The following is a 23,116-nucleotide window of genomic DNA, read 5'->3' as shown; positions in this document are numbered from 1 at the left end:
GGTTTGGACTCGGTGCAGAAGGAGAGAGGAGGGCTGGGTTTGTCCTCACTGTTGATGTTACCGGCCTCATACCTGAGTCGGCAAGTAGTAGAAGAGAAACAGACACAAAAGTTATTTTCTTGCCAGTTCTGGCACCTTCTTTATTCTCTAAAAATATATTATATTTATTTTTGTTCAATTATCTAATTCAGTGCTTGACTTGGACTGAAATAGGTGCTGGTACTGTTTATATTTAGGTGCAGGAGGTCCACAATACTGTTGAGCTAATATTCTACAAAGAGGAACATGAGCTCAAACAGTAGAAATTTGAGGTGAACTCTTGTCCAAGTCAAGAACGGATCTCATTTCAATAGATCAGGTAGGTGAGTATTGACAACAAAACATTATTGCATTAACATTAAAACACAACGGACACACAACGTTAATATCACTTAATATATAGATTTCCTAAATTCACATAAAATGACTCAAAAACCATGAAGTACAAGGTTAGTTTGTTTCAGGCAGCACTATGTATTATTTTCCTGAAGAACCGCGTCTTCGTTGTTTCAATCAAAAAACAGTAGTATTTCCGTTCACACCATACTCAAATGTATAGATAAAGATAGAAACAACTACATGTGTCTGAATATTAGTACACATGTCGAAAACCAACAAGCATTACATTCAGCTTCAAAACAGTAGCGCAACCGTAAAATGGTCTGCACCCACACTGCCTGCACTTTAGTCCGTTGACCCAGTCCGAGGCGGCGCCGCCATTTTACCAGCGTGTGAATTTTACACAAAACCGATAACAGCTCAGAAATCTCAAATAAATGGATTCTTTATGAAAATTAACATGAGCAGAATATGTACATCCACTAAGACAAACCCAACGTCTCTAGTTACGTGACTTGTAAAATAGTATAACGTCACCACGTTCTTCACTCGGTTTGACACAAAAATATCACATCAAACGTGATAATAATTTAATGGATTTGTTACCTAGCATGGAATGACATGTTTTTTCGAAATTAGAAAATGTAAACGTGCTATTACGTACCTGTAGTAATAAAGGGAAACGGGCACAAAAGATACCTTCTTGACTGCACAGTTCTGGCGCTTTTTTTATTCTGAAGAATGGTGCACGCCTGTCGGGAACTTCCTGTTCCCCCACTAACACCGTCCGTGCATTGCGGGATCCTTGGGCTGGCCCTACCCTGTTACATGAGAAGGGGGTAGCTGCTGCTGCTGCTGCTCCCAAATGTATTACTTGGGTCTCGGGACGATTGGGGCTACTCTCTGGCAGATGATTAAACGGGCGTCTGTATATAATTAACATTTCATTATTTATTTGTTCATATTTTTTCATTGTTTCTGTGATTTTAAAAAATACAATTAACATTTAAATTAAATAATTTTAGAGCCCGGTTTAAGTTGTATTTGACTATTTTGATACTTTGTACATGGCAACGGATAAGCATTAACGCAGCAGTCGCAGTGCGAACTGCATTGCTACAGATGCTAGTTCGATGCCAGTGCCGGCCGTGACCAGGAGACCCATGAGACGACACACGATTGGCCCAGCGTCGTCTGAGTTAGGGGAGGGTTTGGCCGGCCAGGATGTCCTTGTCCCATACAGCATTTCCTCTGACGTTATTTTTGGGGGGTGGAGGGGTATAATTTGTATGCATACAATGTATAATAGTAATATTTAAAATTACTGTCTGGTAATTTTGTATACATTTATTTAAATTTTCATCTGGCCGCTTCTGGGGGGATTCTGGTAAGATGCCAGCAAAGCTGGCTCAATTCCGGTAGATGGAAACAGCCTGATGTACTTGGGCCGATTCTTGGCAGTCATTAATTCTGATTCCGGGCCGAGTCAATCAGTTCCGGCCCACCGGAAGAGGGCCGCTTCTGGGCCTATTCCTCATTGCGAAGTTGCTATATATTGGCAGGAACTGGAACAAGCTGTGATACACGTCGATCCAGACCACCCCAAACAGGCTCAATGGGTGACATGTCTAGTGAGTATGCAGACCATGGAAGAATTGGGACATTTTCAGCTTCCAGGGATTGTGTACAGATCCTTCGGTGGATGAATGGCAGGACGATGGGCCTCGGGATCTTGTCATGGTATCTCTGTGCATTCAAATTACCATTGATAAAATGCAATTGCGTTCGTTGTCTCCCATACCATAACCCAATGCTAGCATGGAGTACTTTGTAGACAACAGCAAACCGCTCCCGACACAACACCCTACACGTGGTCTGCAATTGAGAGGCTTGTTGGGCATACCGCTAAATTCTCAAAAACAACTTGGAGGCGGCTTATGGTAGAGAAATTAACATTAAATTATCTGGTAGCAGCTATGGTGCACATTCCTGCAGTCAGCATGCCAATTGCATGCTCTCTCAAAACTTGAGACATCTGTTGCATTGGGTTGTGTGACATAACTGCCCATTTTATTGGCATTTTCGTTTTATATTTGTTAGGGATCCCCATTAGCTGCTGCCAAGGCAGCACCTTCTCAGCTACTCTTGTCCCCAGCACAAGGTGCACCTGTGTAATGATGATCATGCAATTTAATCAGCTTCTTGATATGCCACACCTGTCAGGTGGGCGGATTATCTTGGCAAAGGAGAAATGCTCACTAATAGGGATGTAAACAAATTTGTGCACAACATTTGAGAGAAATAAGCTTTGTGTGTGTATGGAACATTTATGGGATGGAACATGGGACACTTTACATGTCGCGTTTATATTTTTGTTCAGTACATACAGTATAAAAAATAAATAATACAAACTAAAATCAGCCTGCTTTTCTGTTCTAATCAGGTTCCTACACAGGCTCAGAAGGATCCTCTAAGGCTGGAACATTTTCTGGCGACAGTAGTCTGTGAAGTCTTGGAGGCCCAAAAACTTCTCAGCTGTAGATATAATTATGTCCAGGAAGCTTGGCCCCAGTGATGTACTGGGCCGTTCGCACTACCCTCTGTAGTGCCTTGCGGTCGGAGGCCGAGCATTGCCATAACAGGCAATGATGCAATAGGTTTTGTCATGCCTGCTTCATGGCTGTTTTGGTGTGCTTGGACCATGTTAGTTTGTTGGTGATATGAACACCAAGGAACTTGAAGCTCTCAACCTGCACCACTGCAGCCCCGTCGATGAGAATGGGGGCGTGCTCGGTCCTCTTTTTCCTGTAGTCCACAATCATCTCCTTAGTCTTGATCACGTAGCATTTTCTTCACAATAAGTGTATCCAGATCACTTGATTGACGTACAACATTTGCAACTGGTTGCGTTGCATCCACCACCATATCTTCTTCAGAACTGTGGCTCCTTGCCCCTCTTCACTGCCTCCACATGGCAGATTTGCTGAACAGTCCTGATCCTTGACACCTCAACCTCTTTCACCCTAACAGGGCACTCAGGGAATTCGGGAATATGATCCCTACCACAGTTGCAACATTTTACATTCAAACTCTTCAACGCCCCTCAAAAATGAAACGCTAATTAGCTGCTAATGTAGCGTTGTTCATCTCCGCGTCTACTGCTTCATAGTAATGTAAGTTATGTAAATTACTTGAATATGGCTTATTGTGAGGTCAATAACTATGTGCAATGAAACCTTGTTTTCATTCAAACCAATTATAGCCGTAGCTCTAGTTTTCCTCATCTTCAGGTTCTCAAACTGAACAGGACATCAGTAGTCCGCATGCACAGATATTTATATATAAAGTCTATTTATCTCAAATCAATGTCACGTGGTTAATCAAAATTATATCTAATTTAAAATGATACAATTCTAAAAGTAACTTCTATTGCCATTGTCAAAACTAGCTTACATAAAGCTAACAAATAAAAACATTGCAGCCTGCAGGTAGAAAATATCCTGATGAAATAAATATCCTATGAATCAAATTGGCTACACATGGCCTGTCTGCAAGAAACTTGAAACATTGTATCAACTATTAATTTGGTCTGGCCTGTGCTAGCAAACTTGCAACATTGTATAAAATATTTTGGGCCCTCAGTTTCCCATGACAGCGAGCTCCAGACAGACAGACATAGGGATATTTTGCGCAAAGGATAAGAAGTAATTAGGTAGGCCTGTTTTATGACGTTTCCACCGGATCAGAGCATGACAGTTTTGGTGGTTATCAAAAGGGAGAGAGCTGGACATTTTCAAATAGGCTACGTTGAGGAACTATTATCATTCTCAATGGATGTAGAAACAGACTTCACATACTTGCTGTTTGAGCTGAACATTTTTATATTTGAGAAACTCCACAGTGACGGTAAGTTAAGACAATCAGAAATAGTATCAGATCCCCAAATGGGCACATTTATAGGCCTACATTTACACAGAGGCCAGCTAGCCTATAGGACTACTTCAATGAGTAATCAGGTGTGTGTCCTTACTCAACATTGACAAGAGCACTCTAAACAAAACACAATGAATAAATTGACAACTCCTAAATGGAATGAAATACACCAAAACTTCGTGTAGCCTAAGTTATACGCTCTGCAAACAATGTGTCCACTCCTACAATGACAATGGTAAGACTGTAATAATAATGTATTGAATGCATTACCGTAACCAAACAAACATTGTAGATTAGAAATGATGTTGATAGTGGTGTGCCATTCCCTCCACAATGGACGAGTCCACTCAGACAGCCGTGAATCAGATAGATGGCTCATGTGCCATACATTTTTATATATATACTGTATATATATATTTGCCACTGCTTGACTAAAAAAAGCTTGGTTGAACAACAGCCTATCTAGTAGTAATACATTTGAAACGGACACAGAAGTTGTCGTCTCGACTGCACAATTCTGGCGTATCCTTTATTCTGAAGAATGATGCGCGCCTGCGCGGAACTTCCTGTTCCCCCACGACCAGTTTCTAAACCCAGAGACGCAACAACGCGAGACTTCAAAGAACGCCTGCGAAGCGGACCAAGCCGGGGTTTGAGAAGTCAATGAGAGAAGTGAACAATTCTGATACTTTTGCAGCGTTTAATTAACTTCTTATGGCTGGGGGTAGTATTGAGTAGCTTGGATGAATAAGGTGCCCAGAGTAAACTGCCTGCTACTCAGGCCCAGTTGCAAAAATACGATCCAAAATAGATTTGGATAGAAAACACTCTGAAGTTTCTAAAACTGTTTGAATGATGTCTGTGAGTATAACAGAACTCATATGGCAGGCAAAAACCTGAGAAAAAATCCAACCAGGAAGTGGGAAATCTGAGGTTTGTAGTTTTTCAACTCGTTGCCTATCCAAGATACAGTGGAAATGTGGTCATATTGCACGTCATAAGGCTTACACTAGATGTCAACAGTCTTTAGAACCTTGTTTGATGCTTCTACTGTGAAGGAGGAGGGAATGGGAGCTGATTGAGTCAGGGGTCTGCCAGAGTGGCATGAGCTGATCACGCGCGCTCATGTGAGAGCGACCTGCGTTCCATCGCATTTCTACAGACAAAGGAATTCTCCGGTTGGAACATTATTGAAGATTTATGATAAAAACATCCTAAAGATTGATTCCATACTTCGTTTGACATGTTTCTACGAACTGTAATATGACTTTTCATCTGAACTTTCGCCTGGACTTGCCCGCGCCTCGTGAGTTTGGATTGTGTACTAAACGCGCAAACAAAAAGGAGGTATTTGGACATAAATGATGGACTTTATCGAACCAATCAAACATTTATTGTGGAACTTGGATTCCTGGGAGTGCATTCCGATGATCATCAAAGGTAAGTGAATATTTATAATGCTATTTCTGACTTCTGTTGACTCCACAACATGGCGGATATCTGTATGACTTGTTTTGTTGTCTGAGCGCTGTACTCAGATTATTGCATGATGTGCTTTTTCGGTAAAGCTTTTTTGAAATCTGACACAGCGGTTGCATTAAGGAGAAGTGGATCTAAAATTCCATGCATAACACTTGTATCTTTTAGCAATGTTTATTATGAGTATTTCTGTAAATTGATGTGGCTCTCTGCAAAATCCCCGGATGTTCTGGAACTACTGAACATAACGCGCCAATGTAAACTGAGATTTTTGGATATAAATATGAACTTTATCTAACAAAACATGCATGTATTGTGTAACATGAAGTCCTATGAGTGTCATCTGATGAAGATCATCAAAGGTTAGTGATTAATTTTATCTCTATTTCTGCTTTTTGTGACTCCTCTCTTTAGCTGGAAAAATGGCTGTGTTTTTCTGTGACTAGGTACTGACCTAACATAATCAGATGGTGTGCTTTCGTCGTAAAGCCTTTTTGAAATCGGACACTGTGGTGGGATTAACAACAAGTTTATCTTTAAAATGTGGTAAAATACTTGTATGTTTGACGAATTTTAATTATGAGATTTCTGTTGTTTGAATTTGGCGCCCTGCACTTTCACTGGCTGTTGTCATATCGATCCCGTTAACGGGATCTCAGCCATAAGAAGTTTTAATGGGGATCCTAATAAATACCAACAAGATTCCGTCGGCACACACTTGGCTACATGGCCATTATTTTATACATTTCATAACTGTAGTTGCTGATTCACAATAGCTCACACTGCATATCATATATATCCTAGCATCACAGGTAGCCTAGTGTTTAGAGCGTTCGGCCAGTAGCTGAAAAGTTGCAGGCTCGAATCCCCGAGCTGACAAGGAAAAAATCTGTCGTTCTGCCCCTGAACAATGCAGTTAACCCACTGTTCCTTAGTAGGCCGTCATTGAGGTAAAGGTTAAAAGAAAATCACATGAGTAGCCAGACCGAGGTGAAGTTGGTTTTATATTCAGACATTTATTCGCCAAATATCATTTAAAACTTTATAAATCAATTACTAATTCACCGTTGGTCACAGAAACATCAAACTATGTATGATTTATTCTATTAATGTCTGGTATACTTTTACAACCTTTGCTTTGAGTAGGAATTCCCGTTTTGATTTGACAGAAATACATAAAATCTCAAATATTGCATTTAAAGATGAAGAAATCAATAACTAATTCAGTGATTGTCTCAGAAAAAAGTGAGAATATGCATTTATTTAAAATAACTTAAAATAAATGTTAATTTCAAGTGCAATTTGTTCTATATGAAGTTAGACAATGTTTACATAAGTTGTACAATGTTTACAATATTAAATTGTATTTCAAATCAATGTTTGCATTTTTAGGGCAACAGTTCCACATTTTAAAGTAGTTACAAGGAACAACAGTCATTTATTTATACGTCTCTAATTTAAAAGCAAAAAGGCCCCTTCCAATCATTTTCTGTTTTGGCTTTGTTGAAGTCCTTCTTTGTCATCCCCAGACAAGCTAAATGGAACCATCTCTGGCACACAGAGCGTTCTATCTGCAGTATTAAAAACATAAAACAGGGTTATGTTGATTTACATGTAAATAACAGTTCTGGAATACCCAAATTCTGTTACATGTTTTTGTAATTTGGAACAATTTCAAATTGAAATGGATTTTTGTTCAATTGCTAAATTAACTTTAAAGGACATGCATTTGACCAGAACCCTGACAGAAGCACACATAACTGAGGGGCTAATCATCGTTGAGTATTCAGGCAATATAAATCGTGTAGTAATAAAGACATACGTTTGCAAAAAAACGTATTTGTTGATAAAAAAGGTATCACATATCAATGTTGTAATATCAAACATTACTAGAATGACATCTAATAGATTTGATATATTTCTATCAATCAAAACTGGAATTTGTATTCAAAAAAAAGGTTGTAAAAATATGCAAGACATTTATAGAATAAATCATATCTAGTTTGATGATTCTGTGACAAAGGGTGAATTAGTTATTGATTTAAACAGCTTTACATTGCATTTAAGATTTTATATATTTCCATCAAATCAAAACTGGATTTTTAAAAATTCAAAACGAAGGTTGTAAAAGTATGCTAGACATTTAAAGTATAAACCATATCTATTTTTATATGTCTGTGACAATCAATGAATTAGTTACAGATTTTTACAATGATTAATGGCTTTTCGCAAATGTCTGCTGAATGTCTGTTGAATGTCCGAATGTGTGAATATAAAAGCAACTTTACCTCGGTAGTAGGCAGATTATCTTCTTCAAACAACGGTAAAACTGATTAACTTTCTTCCTTCTTTCCATCTACTACACGGTTTAGTGCTCCAACCACTCGTGGAATCTTCTGCTCAAGACGATGAACCTCAATATATAACAAAACCCCAGATATAACACCCTTTTATTGCTGCCCTGCTCCGAAAAACACAATGCTTTCTCCTTCAGCTCTTCTGAGACGCATGAAATCAATACAAAACCACTACTGGTCACTCTGACTGACTACCTTTCCTAATGCCTCCTTCACCATCTTCCTGGCCTCAAATTGTCTCCCAAAAATACATAATTGTTCATGAATCGCGCTCCAAAAGAAATCTCTGTTCGTTTACAATATCACAACAGAATGTATTACAATGTATAACCGTCATGCCTCAAAACTGGGAGAAAGAAGCGAGTCATTCACTCGCCATTTGTTCCTCAAGACGTAACACAACGACGCGGATAATTGTAAGCGTCAACATTTGTGAAAACATTTGTAATTTGATAAGGTTGTTATATTAATGATCGGTTTCCGTTAATGTCGCAAACTATTATTTCTCTAGGCCAACATAAGAAACTCTGCCTGGATACTTGCATGCTAGCTAACATTAACACTAACTTAGCTGCTCTAGCCTACTATGGTCATGTCCCTCTGGCCTGGATAAACAAAGCGGCAATGTTGTGTATTGTATATTTTCATAGCTGAATCAGAATTAGTTAGGTAACATAGAGGAATAAGATGTTTTATTTACTTTATACTTGTCATTAGAATGTCTTCTTTTGGACTATACTGTTGGCAGTTGCATTTTCCTATCTCCTTTAGGGAAAAGTCACTTGGGGCCCAGAGAGGGGAGAGGTCAGGCTTGTCTTTTACATGTCTGGTAATAGGCAGAATATCAGAAAGGGAGAATTCAAGTTTGAACATTGTCTTCATTTTGAATATATCTGTGAAACCATGTGAAGGGCTCCACAATGTCTGTACTCCAGTCACTCCCTCCTTTTCCCATTGGGGGGGAGAGGAGTATGGCAGTGTCTGGAAGCATTGTATTACCCCTCTGATGTTGCATGAATCTTGAGATAGTATATGACCTAGAGGCTCACTCCCCCCAGGGAGCTTGTCCAGGGGTGGGGTGTATTTGAGATGGGAGTATCTAAAGTAGACAATTGATATATGCCATTGGATGAGGTAATGTTTTGGTAATATGAAGTACCAAGAACGAGAAGTAGAACCTCGTCTAAGAGACCAAACTGAACGATAATTTATAGCTAATGCTATCTGGCTATGGGATAATCCTCTTTCAAGTAAAAGGCCCTTTGTGAAGTTCCTGAGATCTGTGGTTCGTCATGTGAGTTGAGAGGGGTGTATCTTGGCTATAAAAGATACAAAGTATTCTTTTGTAAGCACTCTCAGAGAATTCATTTATAGACACTGAATTGATCTGAGAGTCAAAGGGCTATGGTGAAACTCATTTAATTAAAGATGGAGTTTAAAATATAACTGACTTGTGTGTGGTTTGTAAACTCATCATTTAGTAATACAGGAAATTACCACGACAATATACAGTATTTAACTAAAAACAGTTTATTTCATTTTATTATACACATGAGAAAAAAGTGGCTGCCCAGCATGAATTCATGTACAAACGTTATTTTTCATTACATTCTTGTCATTTAGCAGATGTTTTTATCCAGAGAGACTTACAGGACAAATAAGACACAATGACAGATTTTTCACCTAGTCGGCTCGGGATTCAAACTAGCGACCTTTCAGTTACTGGCCCAACACTCTTAACCGCTAGGCTACCTGCCGCCAGATCAATTAACTTCAATACAGTTATTCAAATACATTCATCATCAATGACTGAAATAATGAATCTAGTATTAAAAGACAAATTAATAAACACAAGTAGTCGATTCATAGCCTGTTTATCATTAAACAAAATTGTTTAGTAATATAAAATAATCCACCCAAACTAATGCTGAAAACTGATCACCACAACATCTTTATCTTATATACACTGAGTGCACAAAACATTAGGAACGCCTTCCTAATATTGAGTTATACCTCCTTTTGTCCTCAGAACAGCCTCAATTAGTCGGGGTATGGACTCTCCAAGGTGTTGAGAACGTTCCACATGGATGCTGGCCCATGTTGACTCCAATGCTTCCCACAATTGTGTCAAGTTGGCTGGGAGTGGATCTCTACTCCGAATAGCTTGATCCATCTCCTCCCACAGATGCACAATTGGATTGAGATCTGGTGACTCGGCAGGCCACTGCATTAAGCTGAATTCCCTGTCATGTTCTTGGAATCAGTTCTGGACAAGCCTTGTGGCATAATCCTGCTGAAAAAAATCTATTTGCAGATGGATACACTGCCACCATGAAGGGATACACCTGATTGGCAATGATTTTTACACAAACGTTGCTCCACTTTTATCAAGGGGCCCAATATGTGGCATGAAAACACACCATCATACCACCACCACCAGCCTGCAATGTTGTACTCGTGGTATCCTCCCATCAGCGTGAAACAGCAGGAACAGGGATTCATCAGACCAGGCAATGTTTTTTAAATTCTCCAGTGTTTTCATTCCTTAGCCCACTGCAACTGCAGTATCTTGTTTTCTACTGAAAGCTAATGGTGATCCAAAATAAATACAACAACAACTACATCATTAAGGATTATAGTTTTCACCTGGGTTCACCTGGTCAGTCTATGTCATGAAAAGAGCAGGTGTCCTTAATGTTTTGCAAAATCAGTGTATGTTGTGTCTACCAGCTCATTACCAGAGAAAACTGCAGAGGGAATCAGTACCACCCAGTCACCCATCAGAATCTATTGTGAGGCGCCTCACAGAGGATATTCAACCGTAAGGTAATCTCAATATCTTTACAGTAGAAGCTAAAAAAAACACACCAGAGAGAATAAAGTAGACGGCACACGTCAAACGTTTGATTTATGACCCTATGTCCGGATGCCGTGTGCATGCCCATATTTGGGCATCCGGTCAGGGCATCCTGGCGGGAAGTGATCACGTGGTTATGCCCATATATGGGCATCTTGTTCCTGTTCTCACGCCTTAGAGTGAGTGCGACAATATTTATATAATGCCTTTGAAGTTGTCATGATGATTGATGTCTAGGGACCTCTTTGAACTGGGGAGATGAACATTTCAAAGAGTATGGCCCCCCCACCCCCTGTTTTATTGACCTTAGGGTTGTTGTCTATGAAACACGAATGTCCTGGGGTATTGGGGTTGGCAGACACCTTATAAATAAAACCCAGAACAAGACATGCGGCCCCAGAACACTAAACAAGATTTAAAAAAATAAACCCTGAACATTAAACAGAAAATTATGTCTCCTAGGCCAATTCTCAGGATGCTATGCGTCTCGTGTCAGGAAGCCAGTGACAAAAGCCTCGAGGAAGTTCTGTGTGAAGCCCCAGAATGTTTTAACCTCTAATTCCTCCCAAACCCGGATCCGGGAGCACCCCCATCAGTAAAAAAGCTGACTAGCATAGCCTAGCATAGCGTCACAAGTAAATACTAGCATCTAAATATCATTAAATCACAAGTCCAAGACACCAGATGAAAGATACACATCTTGTGAATCCAGCCATCATTTCTGATTTTTAAAATGTTTTACAGGGAAGACACAATATGTAAATCTATTAGCTAACCACGTTAGCAAAAGACACCACTTTTTTTACTCCACCAGTTTTTTACTCCCTCAGTAGCTATCACAAATTCGACCAAATAAAGATATAAATAGCCACTAACCAAGAAACAACTTCATCAGATGACAGTCCTATAACAGATTTATTGTATAGCATATGTTTTGTTAGAAAAATGTGCATATTTCAGGTATAAATCATAGTTTACCATTGCAGCCACCATCACAACTCTCACCAAAGCGACTAGAATAACTACAGAGAGCAACGTGTATTACCTAATTACTCATCATAAAACATTTCTTAAAAATACACAGCGTACAGCAATTGAAAGACACAGATCTTGTGAATCCAGACAATATTTCAGATTTTCTAAGTGTTTTACAGCGAAAACACAATATAGCGTTGTATTAGCTTACCACAATAGCAAACATCACAACAGCATCGATTCAAGCCAAACATAGCGATAACGTATAAACCACCAAAATATATAAATTTTTTCACTAACCATCTCAGAATTCTTCAGATGACAATCCTATAACATCATATTACACAATGCATATAGAGTTTGTTCGAAAATGTGCATATTTAGCGGCACAAATCGTGGTTATACAATGTGATTAGTGGCCAAAACTTAAAGCAATCTGTCCGGCGCCATCTTGGAGAGGCACCTATTCTAATCGAAAACTATTCATAAACTTGACTAAAAAATACAAGTTGGACAGCAAATGAAAGATAAATTAGTTCTTAATGCAATCGCTGTGTTAGATTTTTAAAATTAACGTTACTGCGCAATACAGCGTGCGCTAAAGCGAGACCGCACCATAATTCATGGCGGAATTATTATTTGACATTTGTCAACATAAGTATGAATTAACAGCATAAAGACTGCTTACTATTAGCTGAGCTTCCATCAGAATCTTGGGCAAGGTGTCCTTTCTCCAGAACAATCGTCTTTGGGTTGAAAGATGTCCTCTTGTCCGGTCGAAATAGCCGCTAACGTTAGCCACCCACTGGAGAGGTGTCCAACTCGTGAAAGCGCATCACAAAGAAATCCAGGAAAATCGCAATAAACTGCTATAAACTGCTATAAGTCGGTTTAAATTAACTACCTTATGATGTCTTTAACAACTATAACGAATAAAAACATGACCGGAGATACAGAACTGCTAAAACGAAAGCTTTGCAGGAGGCGATTGTGATGTCCCTGATGCGCCAGGCGCCCAGTTGAAAAGAACGGTACTTCCGTTCCACGGTCTTATATAGGGTCCCAGATTGCGCAATCCACTCCATTCAAATTCTCCCCGCTTACTGACATCTAGAGGAAGACGTATGCAGTGCATGTAGCCCGATGGCTTACACGGGGACTTATAAACTGACCTCAGAACAGGGACCTCGATTTCTGAAATCTCACTCCCTGACAGGAAATGTGCTGCAGAATGAGTTCTGTTTCACTCAGAGAAATAATTTAAACGGTTTTAGAAACTAGAGAGTGTTTTCTATCCAATAGTAATAATAATATGCATATTGTACGAGCAGGAATTGAGTACGAGGCAGTTTAATTTGGGAACGAAATTATTACAGAGTGCAAATAGCACCCCCTATTGCCAAGAGGTTTAAAGGAGTTTTGGGTACGAGTGAGGGACATATGTCTTACATATTCCAACCGGAGGATTCTACGGTTAAGATATTCACAGACAGTGGCCCCAAACCCCTTTATCAGGCAAAACCTGGGAGTTTTTCTCCTGCTCTGCGGATGAGAGAATGGCTTAAGATTAGGCTAGCGCTCTGTAAAATTGAACAGGCCCTGAGTGGTACAACTGTGCCCGGATATGCACTGGAAGAACAGGTCTGCGGATGCAATGATCTGAAGGCCCTAAGAATCGCTTCATTGGCCTATAGCCCTGACTCCAAAGTGACAATTTTAGCATGTGAACAATTTGATAGTGCAAATGCGACAAAGTCTGTCAGTTCTCATGTATCTTCCAAAGCATGCATGGATGTCAACTTTTCTATGCCAGTGTTTAGCTTTAAATGGATTGATTATCCCATATTCATAACCCTTATGAATAAGCTGGACAGTCTTTCCCAAAATCGTGAACAATTACGGCGCTGGCCGCATCTATCCTTGAGACATACCCAGGATCTACATGCCCGACGGATTATCTACCCATGGAGTGAAAACTTACGGAGCTTTGATGGTGCGTGCAAGAGAGCCAGGCATGGCGATGGTGAATTGGATATGGATAATGGTCAGGGCTAACCAGGCCCTTTATCTGTAAGAAAGGCATAGTAAAAAGGTGTAATTAATTATGACATGCTTTAAACTGTATGTACTTTACCCAATGGCGAAGCAGATCTTGAACAATTTATCGCCCTGCTAGAACGACTTGTTCAGTCAAATTTATCCGTCATAGCCGATAGGACCCTCGAGCTTGTAGTGCAAATAATACGTCAACCCCAGGGTGGTGGGGGTCAGAGACGGAAGCTAGATAACCTAATGCAATCAGAAATTATAAGCAATAAAAGGGCCTACCTCATAAACGTTCACAATCCTGGTAATAAGCTATGCTTTGCAATAGGTCAACACCACCTCTGTATGCTGAATTATTGAAGACAATAAAAATCAAGTTTGTTGAAGGAATACCTGAATCTCTGTCTGATGATGAACTTCTCCCTCCTCATAAAAACAATCTGCTGGTTTTGGACGATATGCTATTTGCAGGTAGCAAATATACTCATCATAGAAACCTGTCCGTGCTTTACTTGGTGCAGAATGTGTTTCACCAAGGTAAAAATAGCCGTACCATTAGCTTGAACGCCAATTACATGGTTTTGTTCAAAAATCCTAGAGACAAACTGCAAATTAGCACTCTAGCTCAGCAGATGTACCCGGGAAGGAAATCCTACTTTATGGAGAGCTATGAGGACGCTACCAAGAACGGAAGGCCATCTTGGGTCGCTGTTTTTCAGATCTGATATTATCCCTATGTGAGATTGCTTTGAATCTTCTCAAACGATGCATTCCACTCACCCTGACCCAATTGAAAAAATTAAAGAGACAAAAGACCGCGATCAAACGCTTTTCCAATAAAAGGGCCAGTCTTCAAAAGAAAAGACATAGCATACAACAGTCAGGGGTTCACATATGCTTGACTTGCTTAAAAGTACCACGGCTGCCCACAAGGTTGCTGATGACAGAAGACCTCCCGGTTGGCGTCAGTTTCTTAAGGCCCTGGAAATCCTCAACATTCCCCTCTCGGGTGTACCCAACTATAAGCTACGTCAACAGATTCAAGCTTTAAAACAAAAACCTTCAACGAGATACAGCACCCCTAAAGATGCCCCAACAACCCCGCCCCCATATGAAAAGGATGATTATAACTCATTTACCCCCCTGAACGTCTCAGGACCATTTCCTAATCCCGATCTCTCTGGGTGGTTAGACTTTTGAATGACTTTTGAATGACTATGATTAAATTCAATACATTTTATTTGAAAAAATAAGCAATTTAACATTTGTGGCATTCTTGAAACATTTGACGTGAGCATACGCCTTGATTACACGGTCTTAAAGGACACACATTTGAACACTTTTGATATTTTCTAACAAAACAAGCTACAACGTTATCATTACTTCTTAAATCATCCTTATAAAGACACATAACATCTTCAAAAGAAACTCCCCGGGCTCTTTGGCATAGGTAAAATACGCAGTGTTGACCGCATGTAGTGGAAAGGTTATCTTGCACTTGTTTGATGCTGTACTAGATCTTTGATCCGTTTTTGGTCAAAAATTCTTTAATAGATTTGGGGAAATGCGAAACAGGGGGGGAAAGCCGTAGGAATCAAAAAAAGTTTTGATTTTTCTTCCTCCTTCCTCTTCTAATGTCATAGCGAGCCAATGTTCACCCGGCATGTGTTTAGGATGGGTATTGACAATAAACAATGCAGGCCGCTCCGGCCATTTCTCAATAGGTAATTCATCACAAGCCAACACTCCACAAAATTGTTTTCCAATCAATCGGCTCATGAGCCCTTCCAACTCTTGGGTATTCATGTCTTTGCTCAACAATCCTTAATAATAATCCACTAAGACCTGTCTTCGGGCATTCACTTCCAAGATTGAATCAGAGCATGCATAAACAATCAAGGTAACTGTACAGGCTAAAGGTGTACGGAAACGCATTACCAGCCTGAGGTTACCTTGGGACACCACAGACAGATTTCCTGAGGTGTCATCATCAGGTGATAAATTGAAAGCATACAACGTGTAACCCTCTGCAAAATCATTTCTGTCAATAGGTAAAGAGAGATCTTTTAGATACCGCCCTGTAGCCAGGAATAGATTGTAAAATTCTCGCACAGATATCCGGTTATTAAATTGCTGTTGGAAAGCCTTAGCAGGGACCTGACGTCCTTCCTGACAGAGAGCTACATACTCTGCATTGAAGTGTTGAAAAGTAAAGTTTTTTAAATCTAAGCTGCCCGTATTAGAGGCGTGATCAACCAGACCTATAACCACGTATCGAGGTAAAGGGCCTAGAAATAGGTTTTCTTGACTGCAGATTCTACTGCCCACAGGTATGCTAAAGGTTTTCATGGTAATTCTTTGGAGAGGGTAAAGGGCATTTCCTTTCATCAAAGCCTGTGTGACCCAGACGAACTGCCGGAGATAGACACTTTTTTAATAAAAAGCGTTGCCCCCAACACTTTTAAACTAAAGTCCCCGTCCTGGGCAGACATCAGGCAAAACTCATCCTTGGCCCTGATTAATTTTACCTTTAAATCAACCGAATTTAAGAGTAAACATTCTTGAAAGAAAATGTCAGAGTGTATAGGCCCTAGCAAATGAAACTCTCGAGATTCGGTGCAGTAGCCAGCGCGTGCCTCCAGTCCTTTGTTTGCACCAGTGGGAGGGTCTGTCGATTCCATAGAGCCTCCTGCAGTATCCTTGCTAAACAGCCCGGTGCTGAATTGTGTCTTGAGAGTGTCTTCGGAGTAGTTGAGAAAACACTCCATGATGGCCCTATGAGGGTATGTGGTACTGCTTTGACTGATTAGGCGTTCACCCAAAGTCACATCCACTTGGGAGAAGATGATTACCCACTGGGTAATTAATGAGACTCACTTTGGCATCGCCTGCAATATTAGGGCCATCTCTTTTAATCACTTTTAGACGCAAATGCACCAAGGTGTTGTTGAAGTCCAGATAGTTGTCACCGTGGCCTGGTATGAAAAATTCGTATTTGTAAGTTCTCTCCTGGTATGAAAAATTCTATATGACAATGAATTCTATTGTCGGTAATGGCAGAGAGTGGGGCTATCTCCACATAACTGGACCTCTCTATTGAATGTTGGGTTAAGGGGGCCGTGAAAAGATCGAGCTCTGTGTTTATAGCTTCAGAGGACATGCGGTGTAAAAGAGCCATGTTGCTTGTTCTTTTAGAAAATACTTCAGAGTATTCTTTTTGTCGTTTTTGGTCCAGACCTCCTCACTTTACCATGTCTTTGACTTACTGAGTTTCTTTTAACTGTTAACCTCCGCTTTTTAGGGGCAAGCCTGCGCCTTCTACCCGGAGGTCTCTTTTTTGGTCTTCGAGACAACATCATAAGCCCCGAGCCTTTTTGATGCTCGGCATCTGGTGACGCCCTTCTGGTCATAGCATTGGCTACAACCTCACTTACTATATTTTTAGCCGCTGATTTTAAATGTGGTTTGGCTATGCTGAAGCCTCTCTTCATAAACGGTAAAACCATCCTAAAGAGGTTACGAAATATACCTCCTATCCCCGAACCGTACATGGTCGGGGATCCATAATAGCCGGGTAGTCCATTACCCACTTGACCAACATAGTATGAGACATAGTGGTTAGGGTCGAGATGTTGATGGTCCATAACCCTTTTTAAATGTATTTGTATTATGTTTATAAATATATATAATACAAATATTATATATGTAGAGAGGTTTTGGAGGGTCTAAAGTGGAGTTTTACAATCGTTTTACCATAAGTAAATTCAATGTTTTCGTTCTGATCCGTTTTAAGCTCAATCAGAATGTTTTCAATATATTTCTTGCTTACAGGTACGTAGTGTGGCTTGTCGTAGGTGACAGTGACTATGTCCCCATCCTTTCCGTCTATATGAACTGTTCTCAGGAGGGGCACACAGCTGTCTCCGACCCTTTGATAGGATATGATGTCGGTATACACAAATATGTTGTAAAATCCTGCATGTATATCCGCAAGGAATGGGAAGAATTTATCTTTCACATCCGTCCATTTATTGGGACCCATCCCCAACATGTAGGCTAAATTACCGCTGGTCTTTATACCCCCGTCAGCATCCCCTGAGATTTGTACCCGTTTATGGATATAGGGTTGTAGATCAGGAATATTTCCATATTGTTCAGGGTTAGGAGTTCATTCAACTCAGACGATCCTGTCGACGGTTCTATAGAATCCTTTTTTAAGCTTAATAAGTTTTGCAGGTTCCGATAACTTTTTGCAATAAAAATCACGGTCCTTATCTTTGATATTATACCAACTATGGGGGTATGTAATCTCGCTGAGACCTACTTCCCAGGCCTCTGATAACTCTATAGTCTTTGGAAAATTGGTAGTATAATTCGAACTCTGATTATTACGATATATATGTGCAGACGCATTAGTGGGGAAAGTCAGGTAGAAGCCGGTGTGTTCCATGATTTGTTTTACCCTTTCCTCTCTTTTGATCTAGAATCTCCTCCACATGAAAGGCTTTGTCTTTACCCAACTGTACCTTCTGTAATTCCTTCTCATAAAAAGATCCCTCTATAAGCTCCCCGTCATAATCTTTTAACTTGTAGACCTGGGGTATGCGTGGCAGACACTCGGTAACGGTGAACAACTCATCGCTGTAACCTTGCTCATATTTTTAGTCGAGTATATTTTTTCTTACGGCGAAGGGGGAACAAACCATAGATTTTTAAAGTCTTGAAAAGAGTCTTCAGAAGAGACCTCGGAGGGCTTCATATGTATACTCTTATGGTAGCTGCTGTTGTATCCCTTCACTAAATCTTGAACTATATCGATATATCTATGCGTGTTGTGAGCTGTAAAATATCTCCACATCCGCTCCTTCAGAGTTCTGTTAAAGCGTTCAACAACTGAAGCTTTCAAATCCGAGCTTGTAGCAAAATGTATGATATTGTGCTTCTTCATGAGTTTCTGAAAAGTATTATTAAAAAATGATTTTCTGACATCAGTCTGCACTTTCTTGGGGGCTCCTCCTTCCTTCAAGATAGAGTCAAAGGCCCGGGTCACCTCTGCCCCGCTCTTATTTTTTAAGCCCCTTACAAATGCTATTTTAGAGAAAATATCTATAACCATTAGCATGTAGCGATTTCCATCATTTTTATCTGCAAGGGCCCTTTATCTGCAGGGTCACATAGATCCGCCTGAAATTGGGACAAGGGATGCGCAGAAAAAACTATATTTCTTGGAAATTGTTTTCTTACAGGTTTATGGAGAGTTAATGCATCCTGCTCTGATAACCACTCATTCGCTTAACAGGCTACCGGTTTCTTCGGCTATAGCTCTCTGGAAATGCTCTTTACCCCCATAAGACCCGGGGTTAGAGGGATTATAATAAATATTTTTCAACATCTGCTCCGCCATCCTTCTTGCCTCGCTGAGGTACAATAACGTTAACTTTTACTTGGTACTCATCCCGGATCCGGGAGCACCCCCCCCCCCACTGACTAGCATAGCTAGCATAGCGTCACAAGTAAATTGTAGCATCTAAATATCATTAAATCACAAGTCCAAGACACCAGATGAAAGATACACTTCTTGTGAATCTAGCCACCATTTCTGATTTTTAAAATGTTTTACAGGGAAGACACAATATGTAAATCTTTTAGCTAACCACGTTAGCAAAAGACAACACTTTTCTTACACCACCAGTTTTTTACTCCATCAGAAGCTATCACTAATTCGACTAAATAAAGATATACACTGCTCAAAAAAATAAAGGGAACACTTAAACAACACAATGTAACTCCATGTCAATCACACTTCTGTGAAATCAAACTGTCCACTTAGGAAGCAACACTGATTGACAATAAATTTCACATGCTGTTGTGCAAATGGAATAGACAAAAGGTGGAAATTATAGGCAATTAGCAAGACACCCCCAAAAAAGGAGTGATTCTGCAGGTGGTGACCACAGACCACTTCTCAGTTCCTATGCTTCCTGGCTGATGTTTTGGTCACTTTTGAATGCTGGCGGTGCTCTCACTCCAGTGGTAGCATGAGACGGAGTCTACAACCCACACAAGTGGCTCAGGTAGTGCAGTTCATCCAGGATGGCACATCAATGCGAGCTGTGGCAAAAAGGTTTGCTGTGTCTGTCAGCGTAGTGTCCAGAGCATGGAGGCGCTACCAGGAGACAGGCCAGTACATCAGGAGACGTGGAGGAGGCCGTAGGAGGGCAACAACCCAGCAGCAGGACCGCTACCTCCGCCTTTGTGCAAGGAGGTGCACTGCCAGAGCCCTGCAAAATGACCTCCAGCAGGCCACAAATGTGCATGTGTCTGCTCAAACGGTCAGAAACAGACTCCATGAGGGTGGTATGAGGGCCTGACGTCCACAGGTGGGGGTTGTGCTTACAGCCCAGCACCGTGCAGGACGTTTGGCATTTGCCAGAGAACACCAAGATTGGCAAATTCGCCACTGGCGCCCTGTGCTCTTCACAGATGAAAGCAGGTTCACACTGAGCACATGAGACAGACGTGACAGAGTCTGGAGACGCCGTGGAGAACGTTCTGCTGCCTGCAACATCCTCCAGCATGACCGGTTTGGCGGTGGGTCAGTCATGGTGTGGGGTGGCATTTCTTTGTGGGGCCGCACAGCCCTCCATGTGCTCGCCAGAGGTAGCCTGACTGCCATTAGGTACTGAGATGAGATCCTCAGACCCCTTGTGAGACCATATGCTGACACATGTGCTAACAGCACCCCCTATTGACAAAAGGTTTTAATGAGCCACTTTCAAATAACAACAACATTTCACTTTAATTTTAGAATTTTTATTTTATGCATCAAGTATTACGTATACAGACAATTCAGGATTCTTTGCAGGATACATGTCCCAGTTTTCTCAACGATCACAGCATGCAACATCCTGTATATTTGGTTTAGATTTACAGGCTTGTGTCGCTGAATTTTTTTAAACACAAATGTCCGATATATAAGCATATAAACAACAAATATGAGACACGTTACAATTAAATGGTGTTTCAAACAAATAAAGTAAAATCTTAGACAAAGTTGTTTCTAATTCTTCAGAATCATCCACAAGACGTGATACCAGTTGTGTCCATTGCAGACTCTCGCCCGTATGTCGTACATGATTCATGATTTGTTCCATTTTCAGCACACGCTCTTCATTAACCCAGGCATTGTGTGTTGTGTAGAACGATACATTGTTCACTTTATTTTCAATAATCTGATGCATAACATTTGTAAGTTCTCTCAAAAGAAGAATTTTATTCATTCTCTCTAACATCGTAGACACATAGTTACCCATTGCTTTAAAACTAAATAACAAAATGTCACTCGGTCTCTTGGGGTTTATTGAGCCAGAAAGTCATCACATCAGCCACCACAGCTTCCCGGTATTTATTGTCGTCCACCACGGTGTGTTGGATTTCTTTGAGTTTCTCGTGGATGTAGATTGCCTCCTTCAGTTCATGTAGGAATGCCTCGGTTACCCCGTAAACTCTGGGGATAGACGGCACAAGACCCATAGACTCCAGGGCTCTGACCAGCGATGGTATAAACCTGCAGGACCACAGGCTTTTCACCAGCTCCTCAAAATGGTTGAAGAAGCAGTATCTTGGCGGGTCGTAGAGGCACGGATGACGGCGCTGGCTGGGTTAATTAATCTCACAACCGATGCATTTTTCTCTTATATATTCTCCAATCACCACGTCTAAAAGTGTGGCTACAGAGGCCTTGATGGTGTCCACAAAAATAGTACTGACTACCCCATCAAACACATCCTCAGGCTGTGTAAATGTAGGGGGTGTCGTGGGTCTCGCCAGGGGGGAGTAGAATGTCGGGCTGCGAGGCATAGAGTCCTTAGGGTCTGGCCCCCATGTCGTATCGGAGTCCTGGTATGTTGTATGAATATCCATGGTGTATGATGAAATGAAGAACTGGAGGCTTTAAGGGCACTCCTTTTATTGTTGAACCAGTCCTTTGGGTATCAGGGCGTGGTTAACGCAGCCGCGTACTTAGTTTTCTTCGGAGGCTGTCCCTTCTGAGGATGTACCTTCTTGGGGCTCCTTTGAATCATAATCCTCAGGATTCGTATATATTATGCACTTCTTTACATGAACAATGCTCTGCCGCTGTTGGCTCTGTACAAAGAGAGCGTCCAACAGCTGTAACATTTTCAATTCCATTAGATCCCAAATTTTAAAAGGAATAAGCACCTAAAATCCCCAGTCAGGCCACCATCACGAATGTTTTGGTTGCGGGTTTCCTCGTTGCTGATATAGAACTCTACGTAGCCACATGGAAGTCCATTCTTTCTTTGTATTTTCACCCTGTGAAATATTCTTCCTGAGGAGTCAGGGGCACCTTCCCAACGGGTCTCGTAGCCCGTGAACAAGCTATACCCCTTGGTGATAAGGCTCAGTTCGGGACACACAACCTTGCGAAAAACCATCCAGTCTTCAAGCCCGTAGTCCACTCCTAAAGTCTGGTCTGTATATTCTTCTCCTTCGGCTACCGTATAGAGGTTCACTCTACAGGCCAGGTAGTCAAACCGATACCCCCATTGATGTCCATTAGACATCAGCACTTGATCTTTCAGCGCAGATGCGGGCGGTATTTGGGTTCTATACACACTTAGAAACCGCTTTTTTGGCGCATCGTATATTGTGGCTTGATACTTGGCCCTTTCTCTATGTTTCAACCGAGGTCCTGCTTCCGCTGTTACAGTCATCACTGCTTTGCCACTGATCACAAAATCCATGCTGATTTTAAAAATCTTGTTTAGTGTTCTGGGGCCGCATGTCTTGTTCTGGGCTTTATGTATAAGGCGTCTGCCAACCCCAATACTCAAGGACATTCGTGTTTCATAGACAACAACCCTAAGGTCAATAAAACAGGGGGTGGGGGGTCAAACTCTTTGAAATGTTCATCCCCCCCCCAGTTCAAAGAGGTCCCTAGACATCAATCATCATGACAACTTCAAAGGCATTATATAAATATTGCCGCACTCACTCTAAGGCGTGAGAACAGGAACGGGATGCCCATATATGGGCATAACCACGTGATCACTTCCCGCAGGATGTC

The 23,116-nt window shown here is 41.0% G+C and overlaps 2 protein-coding genes across 6 annotated transcripts in view; both read right to left on the bottom strand.

Moving 5' to 3' along the window:
- LOC139533032 (zinc finger protein 271-like) overlaps positions 1-23,116 on the bottom strand; it is a 279,603-nt gene that overhangs the window by 159,576 nt on the left and 96,911 nt on the right. The window lies entirely within an intron of this gene.
- LOC139533065 (zinc finger protein ZFP2-like) overlaps positions 1-23,116 on the bottom strand; it is a 316,223-nt gene that overhangs the window by 274,982 nt on the left and 18,125 nt on the right. The gene's annotated exons all lie outside the window — the stretch shown is intronic.

Source organism: Salvelinus alpinus, chromosome 10, assembly GCF_045679555.1.
Source record: "Salvelinus alpinus chromosome 10, SLU_Salpinus.1, whole genome shotgun sequence".
Lineage (NCBI taxonomy): Eukaryota > Metazoa > Chordata > Actinopteri > Salmoniformes > Salmonidae > Salvelinus > Salvelinus alpinus.
Note: the sequence above shows the minus strand (reverse complement) of the source record. Positions and strands in the feature narration are given on the sequence as shown.